Source organism: Myxine glutinosa, chromosome 13, assembly GCF_964187855.1.
Source record: "Myxine glutinosa chromosome 13, kmMyxGlut1.1, whole genome shotgun sequence".
NCBI lineage: Eukaryota > Metazoa > Chordata > Myxini > Myxiniformes > Myxinidae > Myxine > Myxine glutinosa.
In genome coordinates, this window is record NC_136273.1 from 66,965,189 (window position 1) to 66,990,218 (window position 25,030).

A 25,030-nucleotide genomic window follows, 5' to 3' on the forward strand; every position below is an offset into this window, starting at 1 on the left:
CAGTGAAGGCAATAAGAATAAGAAGAAGGCGGTGAGAGCGACAATTGAGGTGAAGAAACAACGTATCGCTAAGCATGAGGGCGGTATGCGTGTGATGGATCTTGCTGCTATGTTCGAGATGCCGAAATGGACTGTGTGTACGATTTTGAAAAATAAGGAAGTGATTAAAGCAGCTGATGTGGCAAAAGGTGTTACGACTCTGACCCCTAGGAGATCGAAGTTTATGGAGGAGATGGAAAAACTCCTCTTAGTTTGGATAAATGAGAAACAGTTGGTTGGTGCTGCCATCTCTGAGGGCATTATCTGTGAGAAAGCGAAGCTCCTGCACGGTGACCTTATAAAAGACTTGCCTGGAAGTAGTGCTGATGGTGATGAGTTTAAGGCTAGTAGGGAGTGGTTCTCTAAAGAAAGCAAGCCTAGTGAGCCCCAACCCTCTACAAGTGGTGTTAAGAGACAAAGAGAGCAAACACCAGAAGCACAGTCATCTGATGTTAGCTTGGAAGGTGCCTCACCTTCCAAGCAATAAAACCCTCTCCCTCCTTCCTCCTCTCCAGCTTCCACATGCACCATCAGAACTCTCCACTAAGGTAAATGCAGTTATTTTCATGTTAGTACATTTATTTCTTGTTTTTATTATTATTATTATTATTTGATATTTAGGGCATTTACTCATCTTATTTTACCTTGAATCATGTGTATTTGCAGTTAACAGTGTCTTGATAATGGATTTTTGGGGTCCAGGAACAGATTAATTCACTTTCCATTATTTCTTATGAGGAAAATAGTTTCTAATTCCGAACTTTTCCCAATCCGAACTGCCGCTGGAACGAATTAAATTCGGATTTAGAGGTCCCACTGTATATGTATATATGTATATATATATATATATATATATATATATATGTATATAGATATATATATATACATATATATATATATATACTGAAACGCAAAAGAAACTTACCACCTTTGAAACCTTTAAATATCAACAATAACACTGCGTGTAGTAAATGTGTGAACATATTTGTGGACAATAGTGTCCTCACTGTCAGACAAAACGGTCACGGATGGTCACTTGAACCTTCAATGGTCACTTCATAGCACAGCTGTTGAACAGCCGTTTTGACTGTCAGTGATTAGCCAAGGGTTAGCCAAGGATTACCTGCCACACACGCTATTGAAAGGGAACTGACATTGCACCCTGTGCTGTTCTGTACTGTAGAACAAACTGATGAGATGGTGTATCTTGGTCAAAAACTTGACATGTCATCAATAAAATGCCAATGTTTCAATTAGCAATTGTTGGTTTGTACGGGAGCTCAGTCCGCCTTGCAGCATGCCCAGGGCACGCTGCCGTTGATCCCTTGACAATCGTGGCATGTTGATTGAAATGCCCATTTTGCACTGGCCTTTTTAAAGCCAATATCAAGACATCACATGCAGTTCATTAAAATCATCCCGTACCCCTTGGCTAATCACTGACAGTCAAAACGGCTGTTCAACAGCTGTGCTATGAAGTGACCATTGAAGGTTCAAGTGACCATCCGTGACCGTTTTGTCTGACAGTGAGGACACTATTGTCCACAAATAAGTTCACACATTTACTACACGCAGTGTTATTGTTGATATTTAAAGGTTTCAAAGGTGGTAAGTTTCTTTTGCGTTTCAGTATATATATATATATATATATATATATATATATATATATATATATATATATATATATATATATATATATATATACATATACATACAACAAACAACAACAACATGCATTTTAAGGCCATTTTCCCTGCTAGAGCGGGGGTTAGCCTTGCGGTCCCCATGACAATCTTCTCCATTTTGCCCTATTTTCTGCATCTCTCCTTGTTAACCCCCTTGCCCGCATTTCTTCTTCCACCATCTTCAGCCAAGGCTTTCTCGTTCTTCCCCGTCCTCTACTTCCTTCTACTTTCATTTCCATCACTCTTCTCAACCAGTCACTTTCATCCTTCCTCAACACATGACCAAACCATGTCAACCTGTTCCTCTTCACAGCATCAATCACAGTCTCTATTCCCATCATCTTTCGCAATTCATCATTTGTCTTCTTCTCTCTCAACGATACTCCGCACATCCACCGAACCATTCGCATTTCCACCCTTTCCAGCCTTCGTTGCTGCTCTACGTTCATTACCCATGTCTCGCTCCCATAAATCATAACACTTCTCACACATGCAGCATACACCTTTTCCCTTCAGCTTCAACGACATTCCCCTCCTCATCAGCACGCCACTCAGTTCCCGAAACTTCTTCCATGCACATCTCACGCTTGCAACCGTTGCCGAGTCTGATCCACCTTCTCCATTCAGCATATCTCCGAGGTAGCAAAATGTTTTCACACCTTCCAGCTTCACGCCATCTCCAAGATCCAACTCAACATGTCCTCCATCTGCAGCTCCCTCTGTGCACACCTTACATTTGAATGTAGCTGCCACACTGGTTAATGACCCTCTCAGACCACTACATTTTTGATGAACCCACTCAGCGCACATTGTACATTGAATGGAGTTCACTCCGACACCATTCGTGCACACAACACAGCACATGGCCACTTCCCAGTTCTTTCCACCTCACCACATGCTTTACCACTTGCCATCACCTTCGTCTTTCCTATATTCACCTTCAGACCTTTTGTCTCCATACATTCCTTCCACTTGTTCATCTTTTCCTTCAGTCCATCCATACTTTCCGCAATCAACACCAGATCATCTGCATACAAAACTCCCAGGGTAAACCCTCCTTTACGTTCTGAGCCAGCACCTCCATCACAGCTACAAATAGTAGTGGACTTAGAACCGACCCCTGATGCACTTCCACCTTCACCTCAAACTCACCACTGTTCCCGTCCTTCGTCCTTACAGCTGTGCGTGCTCTTTTGTACATTGCCATCACTACTCTGATCAACCAGATCAAATCAAATATATATATATACAAACAGTCACGTGAAAAAGTAAGTACACCCCATGTAAAGTTTTCACTTTTTCAACATATTTCAACATCCAGCTACCTGATCTTCATTTCAACAATATTGACAGATAAAGGTGATATAATATAACAAATATCATGAAACATTTACATTTTGTAGTCCATTGTATAATTTAAATAAACATAAATGCAAATTTCGCATGTGGAAAAAGTAAGTACACCCTTGGCTCTAATAGGTGGTATTGCCCCCTTTGGCAGAAACAACCTCAAGTAGGCGTTTCTTATAACTGTCTACCAGTCTCTGACATCGACTGGGAGAAATTTTTGCCCACTCCTCCATGCAGAATTCTTTCAGCTGTGCGATGATTGAGGGGTTTCTTGCATGCACAGCTCGTTTCAAATCCCCCCACAACATCTCGATGGGATTTAGATCCGGGCTTTGACTTGCCCATTCCAGAACCCTCCATTTCTTTCTTTTCAGCCATTCCTTGGTGGATTTACTGGTATGTTTAGGGTCATTGTCATGTTGCAAGGGCCACCTTCGGTTGAGCTTCAACTTTCCGACAGATGGCCTCACATTATCCTCAAGCACCCTCTGGTACAATGAAGAATTCATAGTGGATTATATGATGGTGAGCTGCCCAGGCCCTGATGCAGCAAAGCTGTCCCAAACCATAATATTTCCACCACCATGCTTTACAGTTGGTATCAGGTTCTTGTGGTCAAATGCTGTCTTTGGTTTTCACCAAACATGTCTTCTGGTACTGTGGCCAAATATCTCTACCTTTGACTCATCTGTCCAGAGCACATTGTTCCAGAAGTGCTGGTCTTTGCTTCGGTGTTCATTGTCAAACTTTAGTCTTGCTCTGATGTTCTTTCTGGACAGCAAAGGTTTCCTCCTGGCACACCTCCCATGTAGATCAAATTTGTGCAGCCTCTTTCTAATGGTAGTCTCGTGCACTTTAACATCAACAGTGGCAAGAGATACCTGTAGGTCCCATGATGACATTCTGGGGTTCTTAGAGACTTCTTTCAGCATCTTGCGGTCTGCTCTCTGGCTGAACTTGCTGGGGCGACCTGGCCTGAACAAGTTGGCAGTTGTTCTGGAATCTTCTCCACTTGTAGATGATCTTCCGGGCAGTCGATTGATTGATTTCACATTGTTTGGAGATCTTTTTAAATCCCTTCCCAGACTCGTAGGCATCTATAACCTTCTTTCTGAAGGCCTCAGAGAGCTCTTTTGATCTCGGCATGGTGACGCTGCACACTTCAACAACAAAGAGCAAACCAAACGAAATGTCTGAGGTTTAAATAAGACAGGTTCCTCCAAGATCCTCTCTAACGATGTTCTAATCATTTGCACCTGAGCTGGTGCACCTGATTCTAATTTTAGGTATTTGAAATAGTGATAAATTTAGGGGTGTACTTACTTTTTCCACATGCGAAATTTGCAATTATGTTTATTTAAATTATACAATGGACTGGAAAATGTAAATGTTTCATGATATTTGTTATATTATATCACCTGTATCTATCAATATTGTTGAAATGAAGATCAAATAACTGTATGTTGAAATATGTTGAAAAAGTCAAAACTTTACATGGGGTGTACTTACTTTTTCACGTGACTGTATACACTAATGTTCTTGTAATTCATGTAAGTACACTCATATCCTTCTTTCTTTCGGAGCAAGGGAGCAAGTGTTAACAATTTCAAGCCCCTTTTCAGTTGTGAGGCGGATGAGGGATTGTCCATTATGATTTGTCACTGTATGGAAACCTTCAGAAAGAAAGAAAGAAGAAAAACGTTGGAATTACATCGACCCAAACAGCAGTAAGCATCAGCTAGATCCCTATATCATTCATAAAAAGTGGAGAAATGTGTGAAAGATACTGGACTATCTACCATATAAAACACAATTTGTCAGTTTGTGTAAGTGTTCCATTGTCTGTCCCACTTTATAAGAGTAGGTTAATGTTATGGTCTCTTTTTGACGATAAAAAACACTCGAAAAACATTTTCCATAAAAGAGTAATTATGTCTCTTATATTGGAACTGTAGACGGTGGCTTGCAAACCAAGCCTCAAGGGCGATGTACAGAAGTGGTTTAAAAAAAACAAACAAACAATAAATACAAGGTGCAGGAAGGTTAAATTTGCTGCACATGATGTACAACGTGCAAAGAGTAAAACAATGTTAATTTACATCCAATTAATCAATCAATCAATCAATAATGGTTTATTATCAAATCGTCGCAGCCAGAAGCTCAATTGTGATTGATTTACAACATAAAATTAAAATGAAGATAAAGAAAAAATTTTTTTTTTTTAAATAACATCTACAAATGAATTAAAAAGTACTGCTTATTAAAAAAAAAAATTACGAGTAAATAAATATACAAGCATGTGTAAATGTCTAATAAATAAAGAAGATATCAGCACACCCGACACGAGGCCAAGGCTTCAGACTTTGGCATGCTCAATAGGCTTCACCATCAAATCAACAGTTCCAACCCATCATTTTTGATGGGATTTTCACTGGTATATAATACTTTCACTGGTATTGGATCAGACCATTGTATAGCTACTTCAACTGTCAAATTCAGCCTGAGGAAGAGTAAACTCTGCCGAGGAAAAAAACAATACCATGGTGGGTCTCTCAAAGCAAACACATATTTACAAAAGGAATATGTTGTGGAAATGCATAACTAATTTCAGTGTCTTCTCAACAATACAGAAGAAACAGCAGCAGTAAGATATTAACATTTTATCTGAGCTAATCAAGAAGCAGCAAATGAAACTTATATCAAAAAGGAAGAAAGCTAAGAATAATTATCTTTTTTAAATCCCAGAGTACCAAAGACAAAATAAAATACTAAACAATTTTATGGAGCTTATCAAAGTGATACAAAAGAAAACAAGAAAAAGAGCAATCAGGGATTGCAAACCCTCACCAGGATGTATTTTCAGTGGTTTTTAAGGCTTTTGTGTTAAAACAAATATGGCGGCCGAACTAAGTGATCGATGACGTCAGCATTACTTTTTTTCTCCACTAATTTATTCCCACATTATGCTCAAGAAATTTTATCTTGATCGGATAACGTTTTGTACTTGTCAAATTATGACGTCATAATGGAGGCACCTGTGACATCATCATTCACAGATGTTATTCCACATGGAGAGTTCTTTACAATGAGCGATGTCTCAATTTTTTCTATTCAGCGCTTTCGGAGATATAGAGGTGCAAAGTTTTTCGTTTTTTCCCAAGATGGCGGCCGAACCACGTGACCGATGACGTCATCATTATTTTCGTTCTCCACCAATTTATGTCTACATGACGCTCAAGAAATTTCATCTTGATAGGATGAAGTTTTGTACTTGTCGAATTTTGACGTCATACTGGAGGCACCTATGACATCATCATTCACATCTGTTATTCCACATGGAGAGTTCTTTACAATGAGCCATGACTCAATTGTTTCTATTCAGCGCTTTCGGAGATATGGAGGTGCAAAGTTTTTGGGTTTTTCCAAGATGGCGGCCAAACCACGTGACCTATGACGTCATACTTATCATTAAAAAATTATACCGTTGGAGTTGCACCTATGATGAAAATTACCTGTCAATTGGACCAACGGTTGCAGAGAAAATCATATTTATTCTGTGCGGACAAACAGACAAACGGACTCAAATGCAATACCCTCCCCTCAGGCGAGGGGAACAAGCACGTCAAATATAAACCAGCGAATAGGTCTGAAGAAAGAAGTACCTGGGAAAGGAGTTCCTGGCAACGATGCCTGGGAGAACAACCTCAGCAAAGAAATTGAAGTAGTAGAATGAATGAATGAATGATCGTTTAAGGCCATTTTTCCCTGCTATGTTCCCTTTTTGAGGCAATGTTTTTATGGCCGGATGCCCTTCCTGACGCCAACCCTTAGTCGCCTCTTCGATGCGCAGGGATACGGTGTACCTATTCTAAATCGGGGTACACACCGGGATCATTCATCCCAGCAAGCTGGTGCTCAATTTGCCGACCTCGGCAGGATGACAGGCTGAGTCAACCCCCCCCCTGGCGTTAATTCAGCGATCGACTGGGATTCAAACTCAGGATCCTCGGATCCCAAACCGGCACCCTAACCGCTAAGCCAACACCAGGTTGAATTGAAGAAGTAGAGAAGCACACATTAACTGCAAACATGAAAGGAGTTGACGCTTCATAAACGACCTCAGCAGAATAAAGTGAAAAAAGGTCGTAGTAAAGGAAGTACTAATGTGGAAAGGATTAACACGAGAACCGCCAGCCTCACCCACCTACCTAATACCTCCGACAGCGGTCATTTTGACCACTGATGAAAAAGGCTGGTGATATGAAGTAAAGCAAGAAATCAATTGTTAAGCATGTTTGTTGCTTGTAATGATGAGATGAGTTGAAACACAAACTCTTTGCACATCACACAACTGCCCACCATTTTGTTCTTACAGCTGACAGCAAGCTTTGCACTTTTTAACCACTTGTCCAGTGCACTTGCCACATATGAGCTTGTTGCACATTGCACAGGTGTCCACCGTTTTGTTCTTGCGATTGGTGACTTGGCATTGTTTCCGCATGCGCTTTGCTGGAGACCCCTCCTCCAAGCGACTCAACTGCTATCGTTCCTGGGGTGATGACTCTGATAAGTACTCCTTTCGGAGCTCGTCAACAAGTTCCGCAATGAAGTATCGGCGGTTGATGTGTTTCCCAGTCACTGACTTGAACAGTCCCCACGCATTTATGACAGCCAGTTCCAGAATATTGTAAAACACATGAACTGGCCATCTGCGAGATCCTGCCTTGACAGAGTACTTCCTGGCCATCTGATCAACAATATCCACTCTGTACTTTGTTGAATTATAGAAAGCAACAGTCTCAGGAAGCTTCTTGGGGTTATCTTTCACACCTACAGTAGGGTGCAGGGTACTGAGCAGCAAAACATTCTTATTTCTCTTACCCTGGTAAACAGTTCGGGTAGTGTGACACCGCTTCATCACAGTACTCGTGTAGAGCTGTGCTTTATGCAATACATTTCATTAGCGGTCAAATTGACCACAGTGACGGTTTTAGGTATAATTGTCTGTATATCTCAAATGTGGTTGAGGTCAGGAGGTCAATATTTTGTATGAATATTTAACACCCAGAATCAAAAGTCAAGGAAAATCAAAACTGTGAACAAAAAAATGACCAAACATGTGCTTGCGGTCAAATTGACCGCTCCGGGGGTTCTAGTGTTAAAAACTGGCACACTTATTTTCAGAATCTTCTTGGCATCTCACCGATGATATATGATGAGCAGGAGAGAGTTGAAACTATCTTGGAAAACATTACCAACAAGATGGGTCAGTTCGACATTGAAGTCTTTAGCAGAAGGAAAGAGTTGTGGTGAAGACGATGTACCACCAGAACTTCTTAAACGGTCTGACATCGACATTATCATTCTCGACTTTTGTATTAAAGCCCTAATGGAAGAAGAAAGGCATGAAGAATGGACGATCTTAAATCTAGTTCCCATCCGAAAATCTCAGTCTTGGCAGCAAAGATCGTGGTATTAGCTTAATCTCAATAGTTGCCAAGATCTACAATTGAAGGATTTTGAAGCAAATACATCCTGCTCTTAATCAATACCTGAGGAAGAAAAAAGCAAGAAGAACCACCTTTAGAGGCCATTTTCCCCCGCAGAGCAGGGGTTGGCCTTTTTTTGAAGCAATGTTTTATTGCCAGATGCCCTTCCTGACACCAACCCTGTTAGTCGCCTCTTGCGACACACAGGGAATTACCAGTGAACTGGTACTCAACACCTGAGGCCAAACCAAAAATGCATTTTGGGTACACTCTTGGCATATCAAGGAACAGCTGTTCATGACAAGAGTGCAGTGTATCCTGCTTTATGGACAAGTGAATCATGGACCCTCACTGCAACCCACGAAAAGAGACTTGATACATACTATACTCGACTTCTTCGTTCAGCTTCCAATGTCCATTTGTCTGAATATAGGACAAATAGAGAGCTCTATGGATCGTTTCCAAGGCTGTTGGTTAAAATTAGAAGACATCTCAGGATTACTGGGCACTTCTAGCTCTGCAAAAACGAATCTGTTTCCAATCTAGTACTCTGTACACCGAAACATGAAAGGCCGAAGCGGGGCAGGCCAGCTCTCAAGTATGTCAACATGTTGAAGAAGGAGAGAGAGGAACTGCACACTAGTGTAGCAGCATAGCAAACCTGTTGTGCATTTTGTGATACAAGCACCAAATTTGGCACAAATGTACATTAATATGTTGCGAACATTTTCAGATATTGGGCCACTTGAAATTCCGTAATTTTTTTTTTCAAATTTTTTCAAATTTCGTAATTTCAAATTTTTCGGGTGACACCGTCACAATTTCGGTCTTCGAGGCCGGCCGATATAGTGGGGCGGCTTAGCCCAAATATTCAAAAGAATTGTGCATTTTGTGATACAAGCACCAAATTTGGCACAAATGTACATTAATATGTTGCGAACATTGTGTGGTCAGCAATGAAGACGAGAGTCTGAATTACATGTATGCAAAAGACCTTGTGAACCAGTGAAGCAAATACACGGGTAAGCATGAATTAAATCTAGGGCATGATATAATTTCCATGATGTTTACCTCTACACTCAATGGTGGAAGGAGGTAATGTTTTGATCCCAGCTTGTCTGTATGTCTGTTTGTCTGTTAGTCCACAAAATTCCAGACAAAGCTTGTAGTAGTGGTAGTTGTAGTGGTAGTGGTGATAACAGAAATTGTTATATAGAACTGAACTTATATTATTATTATATGCAGAAAATAACTTCATTTCTATATGCCCTGCAGTGGACAGGTTAATTGGTTTATGCACTGAAGGGGTCACCCTGGTGTGCACTGCTGTGTTCTGCCTCACTGAGTTGTTCAGGTATGATGTACTCAGCACAAGCTTCCGGTCGGCCCGGAGGTGGGGGTGCGGGGCCTGTCACGGAACGTCAAAACAAACGGCCTGCCGGGCCCGCCCAAAAGTCGGGCGTGAGGGGCGCGTCCACTAATGGAACGCCTCTCGCTTCCCAGATCGAGGGCCACGTGGTCAGGAGAACCTCGTCCCTTCCGGTCACACTTTGCCTATCGGCCGGCCTCGAAGACCGAAATTGTGACGGTGTCACCCGAAAAATTTGAAATTACGAAATTTGAAAAAATTTGAAAAATAAAATTACGGAATTTCAAGTGGCCCAATATCTGAAAATGTTCGCAACATATTAATGTACATTTGTGCCAAATTTGGTGCTTGTATCACAAAATGCACAATTCTTTTGAATATTTGGGCTAAGCCGCCCCACTACACGGCGATGTTTGACCTAGAAGACTGGAGGCTGAGGATCAATGTCATCCGAGTTCAGCCTGAGAACCAATTAACTTAAGAAGAAGACACTTGTATCTCATAACATCCTTGTAATTGATGTAAAAGTCCAATGGAGGACCTATACAGTACTAATATCTTTGCTCTCCATTGTGCTAGTGATTAATGTGCTAGATTTACCATGATCCAGAAATTTACCATGATCCATTTACCAGTAATTACTACTCGTCATATTAAAAGTTCATTTAAAAAAAAAAAGAATACTCGATTATGACATTAATAAGAAGAATGGCACTCGGTAGAGCGCATACCTCCGCCAGGCTAAACAGGTTACATTTTGCATCCCACTGGTAGGCTGGATCGAGATCTAGACCTGAACCAAAACTAATGGACCTGATCTAACCCTAACCCTAACCCTAACCCTAACCCTAACCCTAACCCAACCCACCCAACTCATCCATCCACAACCTTTTGAGATATCCTTCTCACAGACAAACAGACATGGGTAAAGACCTAACCTCAGCTCACCTTCAGTAGTTGAGGTAATGATCATGCCTGTTTTCTTTTAAAAAATACATCCATGATGAAATTGGTGGAGACATGAGTAGTGTAATAATGTTGCTTCTGGGACACCTCCGTTTAACATGGGAAATCCCTATCTAATGTCATTTACCCCCTTGTCTTTTTCAAAAATCATAAACACCTCTATTTCTCCCACCCTCATCTTTATGAACCTTTTGTCTGTAGTACCTATCCTTAATGTTGTTCATTAGACCACTCAAACACTACAAATATTTGTTTTCTCTTATAGACCTATCATCCTTCTTCTACATATCATCTGGCAGATTAATCTTTGACCCATTCACTTCCATATTGCCCCTAAACACCTCTATTTCTCTCACCCTGTTCTTTACGAACCTTCTAACCTTTTGACATGTTATCCTTATTCATTAGACCACTTAAACACCTGTGATCCTTCTGACCTTATGAACCTTTTAACCTTTTACTCTTAATATCATCTGGTGAATATAACCCACTGAAACAATGATCCTACAAATATTTGTTTATGTGTAGGAAATAATTTATTTCGCCTCCAACTTCCATCACCATCTAATATATTATTAAAGAAGAGGTTTGAGTTTGGTTCTTTTTCAAGATATTTTAACTGAGCTAAGATAAAATGGTAAACCTCCCTCAATGTTCTTGTTTGAGCACCTCCAGTGCCACATACCATTTTAAAATTATAGTATATATTTTCCTGACAACCATCAAAGTTTTCCGTCCACTCAAAAATATTTCCATGTTTTTTACCCAACTCACCGGTATTTAAATTAATTCTCTTATTTGTTTTGTGAACTTTTTTACCAGTTGCCTTTTCAATAAGTCTTATTTGATATTTTTCACATTCATTATGTTTTCCATTTATATACCAAGGTTGATTACACCTCCACTCTTTAGTCTGGTTGATACTTGGTTCTATCATTTATATAATAGTAAAAAAGGCGGCGGTAGCCCGTTAAAATCCCCAACCCCCCCCCCTTTTTAACTTATCACTTATATATATCTTATCACTTATATATATCTTATCACTTATGTATATCTTATCACTTATATATATCTTATCACTTATATACTTATATAACCATAAGGGAGACTATCAATTCCATTTTCTAAAATAAACCTCTTATCATCAAAAGCCCCCAATGCTTTCTTATTTATCTCTTCTGAATATAATTGATGTTTATAACTTCTTATTCCATTAATCTTTCTAAACTCTTCTTTCTTTGTTGTTAAACAGTTATAATAATCCTTAAAGTTTATTGTTTCTTTAATAACATTTTTCTTTACACCTTTTAACTTCTTATCAGTCTTTTCAACGTTATTCACAATGTATTTATAAGCATAAGCCTTTGACCTCAATCCCACAAATTCACTCATAACATTTCCTCCTAATTCATCCTTGAACTTTCCAATCACCTTTTTATTTTTAGAAGAGAACAACTCACTCTCTGGACTGTAATTACTCGTGTCATAGATATTAATGTCTCTTTTCATGTCTGAATAAACATCGTTGGTATTAATTTTCAAAATAAAACTATCTGTATCCATATAAAGTAGATTAACATCATTTTGATATTTCTTCCTCAAGTTATTATAAAAGTAATCATACATTAATGACTTTGATAAATCAAGAATTGTTGTTCCAATATAAATAGGTTTGTTCATTTCAATACTCTCTTTAATCAAATGGATCGCACAAAAGTTCTCAGTAAAGACCTCAGCTCGAGTAAAACTCGGTCTATTAATTAATTTTGATGCTTGTTCCCAAGATGTTGATAGTCTGATATTTTGTCTTTTCCTCACATTCTCCATAGTCTTACCAAAGACCGCATTATTCATCAATTTATAAAAGTCTTTCTCAAAATCTGTTTTTGACTCTGTTCTTCTTTGTGTATTAAAATCAATGTACCCCTTTAACCAATGACTTTGATTGAACTTTAGAACCCTATGGATCTTCTCTACTCTTAGACCTTTTGATAAATATTGTCGCAAATTTCTTTGGTGTAGAACATAATTTTTCTTGTTATATAATGTAGTAAGTAATTTTTCTGTTGATTCACCTATATCAAACGATCGTTGATAATCACTCAACCATTCTTTCTTTGGACTTTCTTTCTCACAAGCAAATGGGAGATCTTTGTGTAGGTTATGGAGTTCCTCTGGATATTTTAAATCAATTTCAAAATAATAACCAACTTTTTCTTCATCCAATTCTTTTTGTGTAGAGATACATACATCTTGTAAAACGTTTTTGTAGTCTTTTTCCTTTACCCATCTAAGTTTTCCATAAGGAAGAGCCTGAGACATTGCCCAGCCATACAGGTTGTTCGCGTCATAGTACATCAAGTAAGAACTCTCTTTCGTTGGATCATAATTTGGAAGATATTTGTTATTTGCTTTTGCGTATCTACTCGAGCAGACTTGTGAAATTCCACCTCTTTTTGCCTTTTCAATCATCAAAAGCATATCAACATCGGTTATCAAATCCAAATCTTGTTTTGTCATTTTCAACATCGCACTCCAGGCCAATCCAGGTGCTGTGTAGTAGTGAGCAGGATCCAATCCATATCCAGTGCGACAAACAGATCTAAAGGCTTCAAATACATCGGCCAATAAAAGCACATCAGTTTTGAGATACAAATCGTGATACTCGCCAAGATTCTTGATGTTATATTTTTCCCAAACATTTTGTGCGTGTACATAATCTTTATCAGATATATGACTATTATTTAATTTGTTATAGAAATTTTCTTTTGAAGGAAGTTGTGTTTCATTGAATCTCTCAAATGAGTCCATATAGTCATAGGGGTAAATTCCCTTTTGTGTTAGAAAATCTTTATCTAAAAAATACTCTGAAAGACATGGAAACTCTTTTAGATTTTGAACCAAGTTAACCAATGGACTTGCCATGAATTTAAATGTATCAAGAAATCTGATATGAGTAATAGGAGATGTGTGAATTGTTTTTGTGAATGAAATGTATTTCTGATCCGTGTTTGGAATTGCTGAGATACTTCCAGAAGTCTTTGAGAGTTCCTTGATAAATAGATGTGTATCATAATGAGCGTTGTTATGAAGAAAGACAGGAATGAAAGAGGGGAGTTGATAATTAATATTACAACTTTGATGAGCCGGACCTCTATATTTACCAGTGAGATGACAATGGTCTCTAACCTTTAGACCTTTACCAATTTTCTCCTCACAAATATGACAGACATTGTTTTTTATAAATTCCCTTTTTTCTTTACTTGTTAAGGACATTGGTTTATTGGTTTCTCTCATTATCTTGGTTAATCGAACACAGTCTTTTTCTAGTCGTTTCACAAACTCCTCTGGGGTATTTGAGCCTCTATACATCTCTAACTTGTTATATTTATCACCAACGGATGATTTGATATAATAACAAAAACCACAAGGAGTATGTTTTTGATATTTATTTGTGTATGATTCTTTTGGATCTTGAGAAGCAGTATCAATTTTTTCTAAAATACTTTCAAAATCAGCATATATAACAAATGGATGTTTGATCTTTTTATTTTCATCTTTGAATGTGATCTTTGAGCCTTCTTTAGGCATATTGATTACCGTTGATTTATGTTCGCCACAATAATTTGAATGTTTATCTAATCTTTCTTGTGAATTGAAGAAGTTAAGACAACGCAAACAAATATATATTTTATTTGTTCTCTTACAGACTTGTGGTTTTATTAATTTAGCAATATCTTTGATGTATGTATAATGTGAATTTTCGTCTGAATTAAAATATAGAAGATTAATATGAGTTTGTTTACAATTGTCAGAAAGCTTTAAAACCTGAATGTTGTTTGTTTCTGTTAGACCATAAACATTAACTGATAAATTATTCATCTTTTCAAATTTAGGAATATCATTTAAAGTCATCGGAAACTTTAGATCTTTCGTATTTAATGTATTCTCATATTTTTTATAATGAGATACTCTTTCATCATGAAAATGTGGAGGATGTAAGTGTGCTAAAATAGACCAGAGAAAACATTTATTGTCTTTATTTTTGATATTGATAACTGCTTTTCTATTTTTGATAACACTGGGTAAATCAATGTAAGAAGAAGCTTTTAGAGGATCTGATTTAAGAATATGAATGTCTATGTAAATAATTTTTCCTATATTGAATCCACTTCCTACGATTGAATTATCCACATCTTGCTCTTGTTTAATAAGTTCATCATAGACTCCTGATGTTTTAAAATCTTGATATGAAGATATAAAGTGTGGCTCAGTTCTCATGTATGGTGCATCTATAACTCCTTCATCCTTTGTCATTTCTAATTTTACTCCCATATAAAATTTAAGTGGTTTCATTTCCTTTAGTGTTTTTTCAATCAACGTTTGAACAGCAGGTTTAACTATTTCTACAGCATCAACTATAGACTCTGGTTCAGGAGGTTTGAAGTTAAAGACTCTTATTTTAATATGTCCTTTGAATGCTCCATCAGAGTTTTTAGTTGTGATAAAATTTGATAAATGTAGATTTGTTTTAAGATGTATTTTGAAGCCTTTCTTGAGGATATTTTTATTACATGTAGAACAGTGTTTTGTTTCAGGTGGAAGAGGGGAAAGTTTGTTTAAAATGTTGTATGTATGTTTTGCGGTGAGAATATGTTGTTTATAATATTTTACTTCCTTCTCGCAAGTATCACAATAAACCATATTTATAGCGTGAGAAAACGTGGTGTTTTATATATATCACTGTGCTTAAAATAAAACACTTTTGAGCTTTACAGCTCCGTTTTATATATATCGCTGTGCTTAAACTAAAACACTTTTTCACTCAGAATCATTTAAGTCATAACTATCACATGAATACTCAGAATCATACTCAGAGTCATCAATAAAGCTACTCTCATAACTATCATTTGAGCACAAACTATTAGTATCATAACTATCATCTGTGTTCAATGAAATACTATCATCACCATCATCCAAGTTCAATGAAATACTATCATCACTATCGTCCGAGTTCAATGAAATAGTAAAATCTTCACTGCTGTATTGACTCATATTTAATTAGCAAGAAAAATATTCCCATCAATATCTATATACTTTCTTTCATTAACAGATTCAATCTCTACAATTTTTATATCAAAAGTTATCTTTAAATAATCTCTAACTATCATAGAACGAAATGACATTTCACCAGAAATATTAACATCATTCATTTTACTTAGATCTACACCCTTTGGATTATTAAAGAAAATACAAATGTCTCCTCTAGAATTATTAATGGTCTTATCATTCTTTTTCAAAGTATCGTGGTCAATCACTTTTTCAAGCTTTGAATAAATTGCCAGGAGTAGAGGAGAAACTTTTGTTAGATTTACTTTAATGGATGTCTTTCCAGGTATAGTTAGAGCTCTTCCTTTAAATGAAATAGAGGGGCTCATGTTATTTTCCATAACTGGTTTTACCCAAAAATTTCCATATTTATCTTTGTTCAATTTAACATCTTTGACATATTTTTCTATATCTTCCACCGAAGTAGAGATTGATTGAAATTTGTCTTTTGTGCTTTGAAACATTGTATTTATTAATGAATAAACTTGCGTTTAGTTTAAGTAAAAATTTACCACATAAATATGATAAGTTCTGAAGGATATTTAGAATTTCCAGACTCTCCATATGATAAATTAGAGAATTGTCCGGCTTGTGATAGAGTGGGGCTTAATGATGAGGATTCATATAAACAATGTTTATTCTGTGATTATATTCTAATTAATGATAATAAGAAATATAAAAAAACATATAACTCTTTTAAATTAGAACCAAAAATGAATTACTTTACAAGATTAATAAGAGAGATGAATGTTAAGCATTATGGTGATAATACACCATTTCTTACAAGGAAAGAGACTCTTTGTATTGAGGAAATGTATAAGGGTTTAATGATATTTATTATTCAAAATAATTTTAATGGAAATGTTAATACAAGATACTACATAAATAAAATAATGAATTATTTTGAAATTAAACCAGAACTCAGGATAAAATATAGAGTTTCTAAAATAGCTCAAAAAAAGTTGGATGACTTGTTTTCCAAATATATAAATGAATGATTTTTTACCCGTTTGGGAAAATAAGATAAAATTTAATAACCATAAAAACATTCCAAATTCATTGAGATGTCTAATAGTTGGTTCAAGCGGATGTGGGAAAACCTGTTTACTTTTAAAGATGCTCCTTGGTCCTAATTTTTTAGATTATGATAATTTAATAATTTTTACAAAGTCAAGTTTTCAACCCGAGTATCAACTACTCTCACAGGGTTTTAATGCAGGTCTTAAAAAGGAAGACATTATCGGTTTATTTAAACTTCAAAACAAACTGAATGATTATAATATTGAAGATATAATACAATTATTTTGTGATACACAGAAATCAAAATCGAAACCCATAACTTGTATTCTCAGTGATAATACGGATGATATACCTTCACCTCAAGATTTAGATAAATCAAAAAAGAACCTCGTCATCTTTGATGATTGTGTTAATGAGAGAAACCAAACAGTAATGGATAGCTACTATACAAGAGGGAGACATTCTTCTTGTAATTGTATATATCTTAGTCAATCATATTTTCAACTCCCTCGACGCTCAATAAGAAACAATGCCAATACTTTTATTTTATTTAAGTTAAATTCAATAGATGTAAATAATTTTTGGAGAGATAATTGCTCTACGTTATGTAGTAAAAAAGAATTTGAAAATTATATGAAACACACGATTGGAAAATATAAATATATTGTTGTGAAACAAGATGAGATACTAAATGATATTTTTCAATAAATAAATACAGAAAATGAATACCGAAGAAAGAGAAAGAAAGTTTAAGGAACATCAACAATTAGTTTCAAAAGTTGTTAAACAACAGGAAGAGATAAAGAAGAAACGGAGACAGAAACTAACTGGTGAAGAAGCCTTTGAAAGAAAACAAGAGAAATTCTTTAAACCACTTTTGAAAACTCAACACTCACCTACAGTTCCCACGGTAGAATTTACTCCGAAAAAACTTCAAATGCTCAAAGATTTTAGTCAGATAACAAAACAAGAACTTGGTGAATTAGAATATGATGACGAGGGATTATTTCGGAAACTTGAGGAGGTAAATCAACCCCCTAATTATGTTGTGGAAGCTCTTCAAAACAATGAATATTCGGCGGGTTCAAAAACCAGAGCAGGTCTCATTCCAACAGAAGAACCAGCAGTGTTTCATCTTGTGGAAGAAAAGGTATTGATATTTAATGATGAATTGATGTTCTTGAGTTCTACTCAACCAAATGTTAAATTAACTCCAAGATTAATGTTTCTTCTAACAAACCCCGGATTCAGCGGTTCAAAATATTTTGAGGAACCACTTGATATGGAAAGAGAGGAAGATAGGGTATATATTGAGTTGCTAAATGCACTTGATTATGGAGTTTCTGTTGCTGGTAAAAGTAAGAAGAATGAGAAGGAGAAACATATTATTGATGCTTTAAGTAAGCTTGGTTCAGGTGTTAGTTTTCTTCCAAATGACCCATCACAATTAGTTAATAGGCTATTATTGTTGTTAGGTAGTAAGAAGGCTGGAAACAACAATTGTTTTAATGAATCCTCAGCCATTTTAGATCAGTTGATGAACATGAAAATAATTAATAAATGTCAATACAAAGATATTTTATTAGATATTAAATAAGATGAGAAGCACAATTCTTAGTTTTAATTTCACAACGAGCGATTACACAGCTTCATTCCCTTACCCACTACAACTTGACCCCCTTACCTCATATGAGGCATCTTTGTTGTCAATGGAAACTTACAATACCCTTTTTAATATCACAGAGAAAAACAACAAGTTTAGTTATAATCCAGGAAGTGGATATAAAACTATAACCGTTTCACCTGGAGCTTACGAGATTTCTCAAATATCTTCAGAAGTCTCTCGCCTTATGAAAGAAAAAGGTGATGAACCAAAAAATATTGTAATAGATATTCAAAAACACACTTCAAAATCAACTATTAAACTTAAAAATAATTATAAAGTTGATTTCACGATTGAAAATTCGTTTAGAGAGCTATTGGGTTTCTCTTCAAAAAAGATTGAAAATAACGGGACGTTTTACAGTGATAATGTTATCCAAATATCCTCCGGTATAAATTCAGTATTAATTCATTGTGATTTGATTGATGGTGCTTATAACGATGGAATAAGAACAAATACAATATTTTCATTCAGTGCATACTCAACCCCGATTGGTTATAAATTTAATATGGAACCAAAAAATCTTGTCTATTTACCTGTGTCAGGAAAAACCATATACAGAGTAAGTTTTAGGATAACCGACCAAGATAATCGTATGATATCCTTTAATGATGAAATTATATCCATCAGAATTCACCTACGTGAAGTTTTTCAATAAATAAATAATGGTTATTGTGAGAAAACACGAGTTGGGAAAATATAAAATAATTACAGGGGAGGGCATGTTCCTTTCACCAGACTATACAAGGTATGTGGGTAGAGGATACTATAAACCTAAGAGACAACGAGGTGTAGGTCATCAATTTCGAAATAAAGGAGATGGGATAATTGATACTCTAATGGGTATTGGTTCAACCATCCTTAAACATAAAGACCTAATTGATTCAACTGCTTCTGCCGTGGGCTCCGTTGCGGGTGCTATAAAGAGTATAAAAGATGCTCAAAAGGAGTCTCATAAATTACAAGCAATCAAAGAAATAAAAAAAGGTAAAACTCAACTATCTTCACAAGAACGACAAAAAATCATTAAAATACTTGGGTCAGGGTTTCAACAATTTTAATGCTATATAAATACAAGTATGGAAGCGATTGATAGTATCTATGATTTGGATGATACGATTATCATTTCAAACTCCACTAAAAAGGAAGACTATTTTAAGGTAAATGCTATAACAGGAACAGACTGGAATTCAAACGGAACAAAAAGTTTTGAAATAAATAATCAACAAACTTACTTGAATATAGCTGATAGTTTCTTGCTGTGTAAATTTAAATTCACTAAGGCTGCGAATAATACTAATGCTACACTCGTAAATGATTTCTTCTGGAAAATGTTTGACAGTGTCCGCCTGTATATTGGAACACAAGAGGTTGAAGCGGTTGATTATGTCTCTGCTACATCTGAAATGATGAAATTTACACTATATTCGTTTAGTGATAGAATGGGTAAGGGAGCTGTTGAAGGTTTTATTCCTGATATGTCAACGGGTACAAACGCAGACCCTGGTTATAGTCAAAGGAAGTCAATGTATAATGATGAAACAAAAGCAGTGAATAGTTTTACCGTAGCAGTACCTCTTAAAGGTATATTTGGATTTTGCGATTATGATAAAGTTTTGTATGGTCTTAAAATTAGATTTCAACTACAAAGGAATGATAATGTAAATAGGTTGCTTTTTGGGGATGAAAATGCTTTTGGAGACAACAATAAATTTGTTATTAATGATTTGTGTTGGTATATCAGTGAATATACTCCTAATCTTAAAACGGAAGAGATGTTAAATAGAAGACTTAACTCAAAGAAACCGCTAAATGTATCATACCTTAAAAGAAGATGTCAACACGTTAAACTGGAACACACTACCTACACTTGGAATTTGGGTGTTCTTCAAGGAAAGCCACGATACCTCTGGCTCATTTTTAAAAAACCAGATGGAGAGGACGGTACTAATAAGAATAATGCGCTGAGTGATAATGCTAAGGTGAAACAACTTCGGGTTTCTCTTGATGGCACATTTTATCCGCGAGATAGATTGGAAATTGATTGGGAAAAAAATGATTATGCGGAAGCCTACAAGTCCTACCAAAAGGTGTGTGAAAGTAATGGTAATAATGATCCTATTTTGGATATGGTTGCGTTTCAAAAACTTTATACAATCTACGCAATTGACCTGAGTTCTCAAAAGGAAACTATAAAGTCTAATCGAGTGGATACTTCTCTATACATTGAAAGAGGGGAGAGTGAAGAGGTTAATGCATATTGTTTGCTTTTGGAGGAAACAGAATTACAGATTAATACAGATAATGGTGTTATGATTAATATCACATAGGTTTTTTCTCATAAATAAATGGTTGGGGTATATGTTAATCAAATCAATCTTAATAAATTAACATCTTGTATTCAAAATCAAAAGCCTTGTATTATTAATGTTAATACAATTCAAAGAAAAGGAGCTGTAAGAATTGATGTTTTACTCACACACACACAAGTAAAAACACTAAATGATGTTGGATCACTTAAAATTAAAATGACGAAACCTATGTTAAAGAAATATTCAATAGACGAGTCAAGAGGAGGATTTCTCCCGTTTCTAATTCCTTTATTTGCTGGTTTAAGTGCGGCGGGAGCATTGACTGGTGGTATTTCAGCAGCGGTAAAAACTGCTAACGAAAGGAAGGCACAACTAAAAGCTCAAAAAGAATTGGAAAGACATAACAAGGAGTTGGAGAAACAAATTAGTGGAAGTGGTGTAATTGTAGATTTTGCTCAAAAACTTGAAAGTCTACCTGATAAAGCTAGATTGTTGGTTGGAGATATGCTTTCCTCTATCGCTCAAGCGGGTGTTAAACTAACTAAACGGGGTAATGGATTGTATCTTTCTCATAAATAAATGGATAAATGGTTTAAACAATTTGGAAAGAATACAACGTCAAATATAGAACTAGCTAAGTATTGTAAAACACTAAAAATTGATAATGTGGTTATTTGTATGAGAGATGAATTAATACATATAAATAAGAATACAAAGAATATTATTATGAATTTAGACACACAGAATGGTTCTCATTGGGTTTGTATTCATAATAGTCAGGATAAATATTATTTTGATAGTTATGGTATGCCACCACCTGTTGAAGTAATACAATTCTTACAGAATGGTGTTTATCAAACATTCCAAGTTCAAGAAATTAATTCTAAATGTTGTGGCCAATTATGTTTATATGTATTATTTCAACTCAACAATAATGAAAATTTTTATGATATCATTTTTTATCTAATATAAATGACCTATGTTGGAAAAGATGGTTCTATCTTTGGAAAATCCTCTCAGGATATTGATTTATCAAATTATTATACAAAGGCACAGGCTGAACGACAAAAATATAGTGTAAGTAAAAATATTAATATGAAGAATACTTATAAATTAATCAATTATCCAAACCCTACAGATGCGAATGACTTGATTAGATTCAGTGATTTATCACAATATATATCTTTAAAGAAAACAGCACGTTTTGTGAAACAAGTAAAATTTACAACCACAACACCTGGTTATACTGACCATACACCTTTCCTCATTGAATTTAACTACCTGCTTACAATTAAATTTTATAAAGAAGGACATTTAGTTAATATGCGAATTAATAAATGGGGGTATGATATGCCTGATTTAGGGTATAATTGGTCTTTTTCAATAAACATAGAAGACCTACATGATTTAAATCAGTCTCGTAAAGAAGAATATTATCCACTTGGTGAAGATAAGGATTTATGTGGAAGTACAATTAGTAAACAACAAATACGTGATTTTAAGAAAATAAAAATATATGATAGTATAGCGATGGTTCGCATGACAAAGAAGGAAGGTAATGAGATAAGGATAGAAAGCCGAGGAATACAAACCGATTTGGTAGTGGGAAGATGGGGTGGTATTACCTGTCATAATATTAATCTCACATATATTTCTGATACATAAATGGCAGGAAGAAGACTACAAGAGAATTATAATTTTTGTATTCAAGGATACCTACAAGAAAAGGGTGCTCGGTATTACATACCTTATGATTTGGAGCATATACATGGGAATTTTGTCATAAAAAACTGGCCTTATACTGATATTGTTAAACCCACAAATAGAGACTTGTTTAAAATATTAAATAAAAATGAACTTCTCAAAGTTATGAAATATAAAACTCTTTTAGAAATCGTCAACAAATCTTATTGGTATCCTATTATGAGAAAAATAATTATAGATACAAGAATATCTCAAAATCCAGATGAGTATATGTATAATATTCTTTGGGGTTCAAACTCAAGGGTAGCAAGGGATGAGGAAGGAGTTGAAGAAGAGAAGGAGGAAAGAGAGAAAAAGGAGAAGGAGGAAAGGGAGAGGGAGGAGAAGGAGGAGAGGGAGAAAAAGGAGGAGAAGGAGGAGAGGGAGAAAAAGGAGAAGGAGGAAAGGGAGAAAAAGGAGAAGGAGGAGAGGGAGAAAATGGAGGAGGAGGAGAGGGAGCAAAGAGAGAGGGAGGAAAAATATAAAAAGATGGAAATCACTGAGATTCATAAAAGATTGAGTGTATTAAAGCAAATAAATCAATCTCAACGCACCGAAGAGGAAATTAAAGAATTAACAACTCTTATGAAGATAATGGTTTCAAAAATAAGAACGTCAATGTCTTCAATTTCAGGGAGGAGATTTAAACGAGAAAGTGGTGAAGAAGAAGAAGAAGAAGAAGGAAAAGATTATGTGATTGATGATGTTGGTGTCATTGACTTTAGTTAGTTTTTATTTGTAAATAAATGGAGGAGAGAGTGAAGGCATTCCTTAGGATTCTTTATGTTTTAAAAATAAAGATTGAAATGTATATGTTGAAAACCAAAAAGGTTTTGATACTCTGTCGGAATTTTTCTGATAAATAAATATGAGTTATTGTCTCAAATGTAAAAAGAAAACTAAATCTAAAAATATCTCTTATGTTAAAGCTAAAAATAATAGAGTTTATCAAAAAGGAATATGTCAAGTATGTGGCTCTAAAAAGTGCCAATTCATCTCTCCTAAAAGAGGAGGAGACATACAAAAGTTTCTGTCAGGAAGTAAATTTACAACAACTGGAATTCCAGGGGAATTACACCTTCCAGGGTATTCTTTCTGTGGTCCAGGAACAAACTTGGATAAAAGATTAGATGAGGCTGACAATCCTAAACCTTGGTCTAAACCTACAAATAGGGTTGACGAAGTGTGTATGAAGCATGATATTGCTTATGGGAAAACCACTACGTTGACTGAAAAACATAAAGCCGACAGCGAAATGTTGTATAATTTGTCTTTGATACAAAATCCAACGTTGAGAGAGAAAGTTGATAGGTTTATTGTGAGAAATTTGATAAATGCTAAATTGAAACTTGGTCTTGGTTATTCCTCAAAAAACTATTAGGCTCTAATGATGTCATCAAGACTGAGGAGCTTTTGGCTGAAGAATTACACAAACCTATAATCACAAAGTTTAAAAGAAGGAAGGTTTATTCTAAATACACCGACCACATATGGTCCGCTGATTTAATTGAATTGAATAATGACAGGGGATACAGGTATGCTTTAACCGTTATTGATTTGAGGAGTAGATTTGCCTGGGTTGTCCCTTTAAAAAAAAAAAGGGGTGATACTTTAATGTTAGCCTTTAAGCTAATATTTGATCGGGATAAAAGGAAACCAAAGAAGTTATGGACTGATGAGGGAACAGAGTTCTATAACAAAATATTCATGAAATTTCTTAAGGGGAAGGGTATTAAATTATACAGCACCTTTAATGAAGGAAAGGCAGTTGTTATTGAGCGTTTTAATCGTACTTTGAAAGAGAAATTATATAAAAAATTCACACAACTCGGTTCTCAAAAATGGGTGTATTTAATTCAGGATATTGTAGATAATTACAATAATACAGTTCATTCATCAACAAAATCAAAACCATCAGAAACATTTACAAAATTAGAATATGAAAAGGAGATTAATTTGAGAAAGCCCAAGTTCAAAGTTGGTGATATGGTAAGGATATACAAATGGAAAAGCCATTTTGAGAAAGGTTATACACAAAAATGGACTCGTGAATTATTTAAAATCATTGATGTAATGGATACAGTCCCTTGGACTTACAAATTAAATGATTTAAATGGAGAAGAAATCTTGGGTTCATTTTACTCGCAAGAATTACAAAAAACAAAGCTAATAATTCATTAAACAACATTTCTATTCACCCCACCCAGATTAGCTAATTTAATTAGTGGTAATAAAAAAAATATTAAATAAACAAAAATCATAAGCCACACCCACACAGACCACGC

The 25,030-nt window shown here is 35.6% G+C and overlaps 1 protein-coding gene across 8 annotated transcripts in view; it reads left to right on the forward strand.

Moving 5' to 3' along the window:
- LOC137439001 (schwannomin-interacting protein 1) overlaps positions 1 to 25,030 on the forward strand; it is a 322,566-nt gene that overhangs the window by 263,625 nt on the left and 33,911 nt on the right. The window lies entirely within an intron of this gene.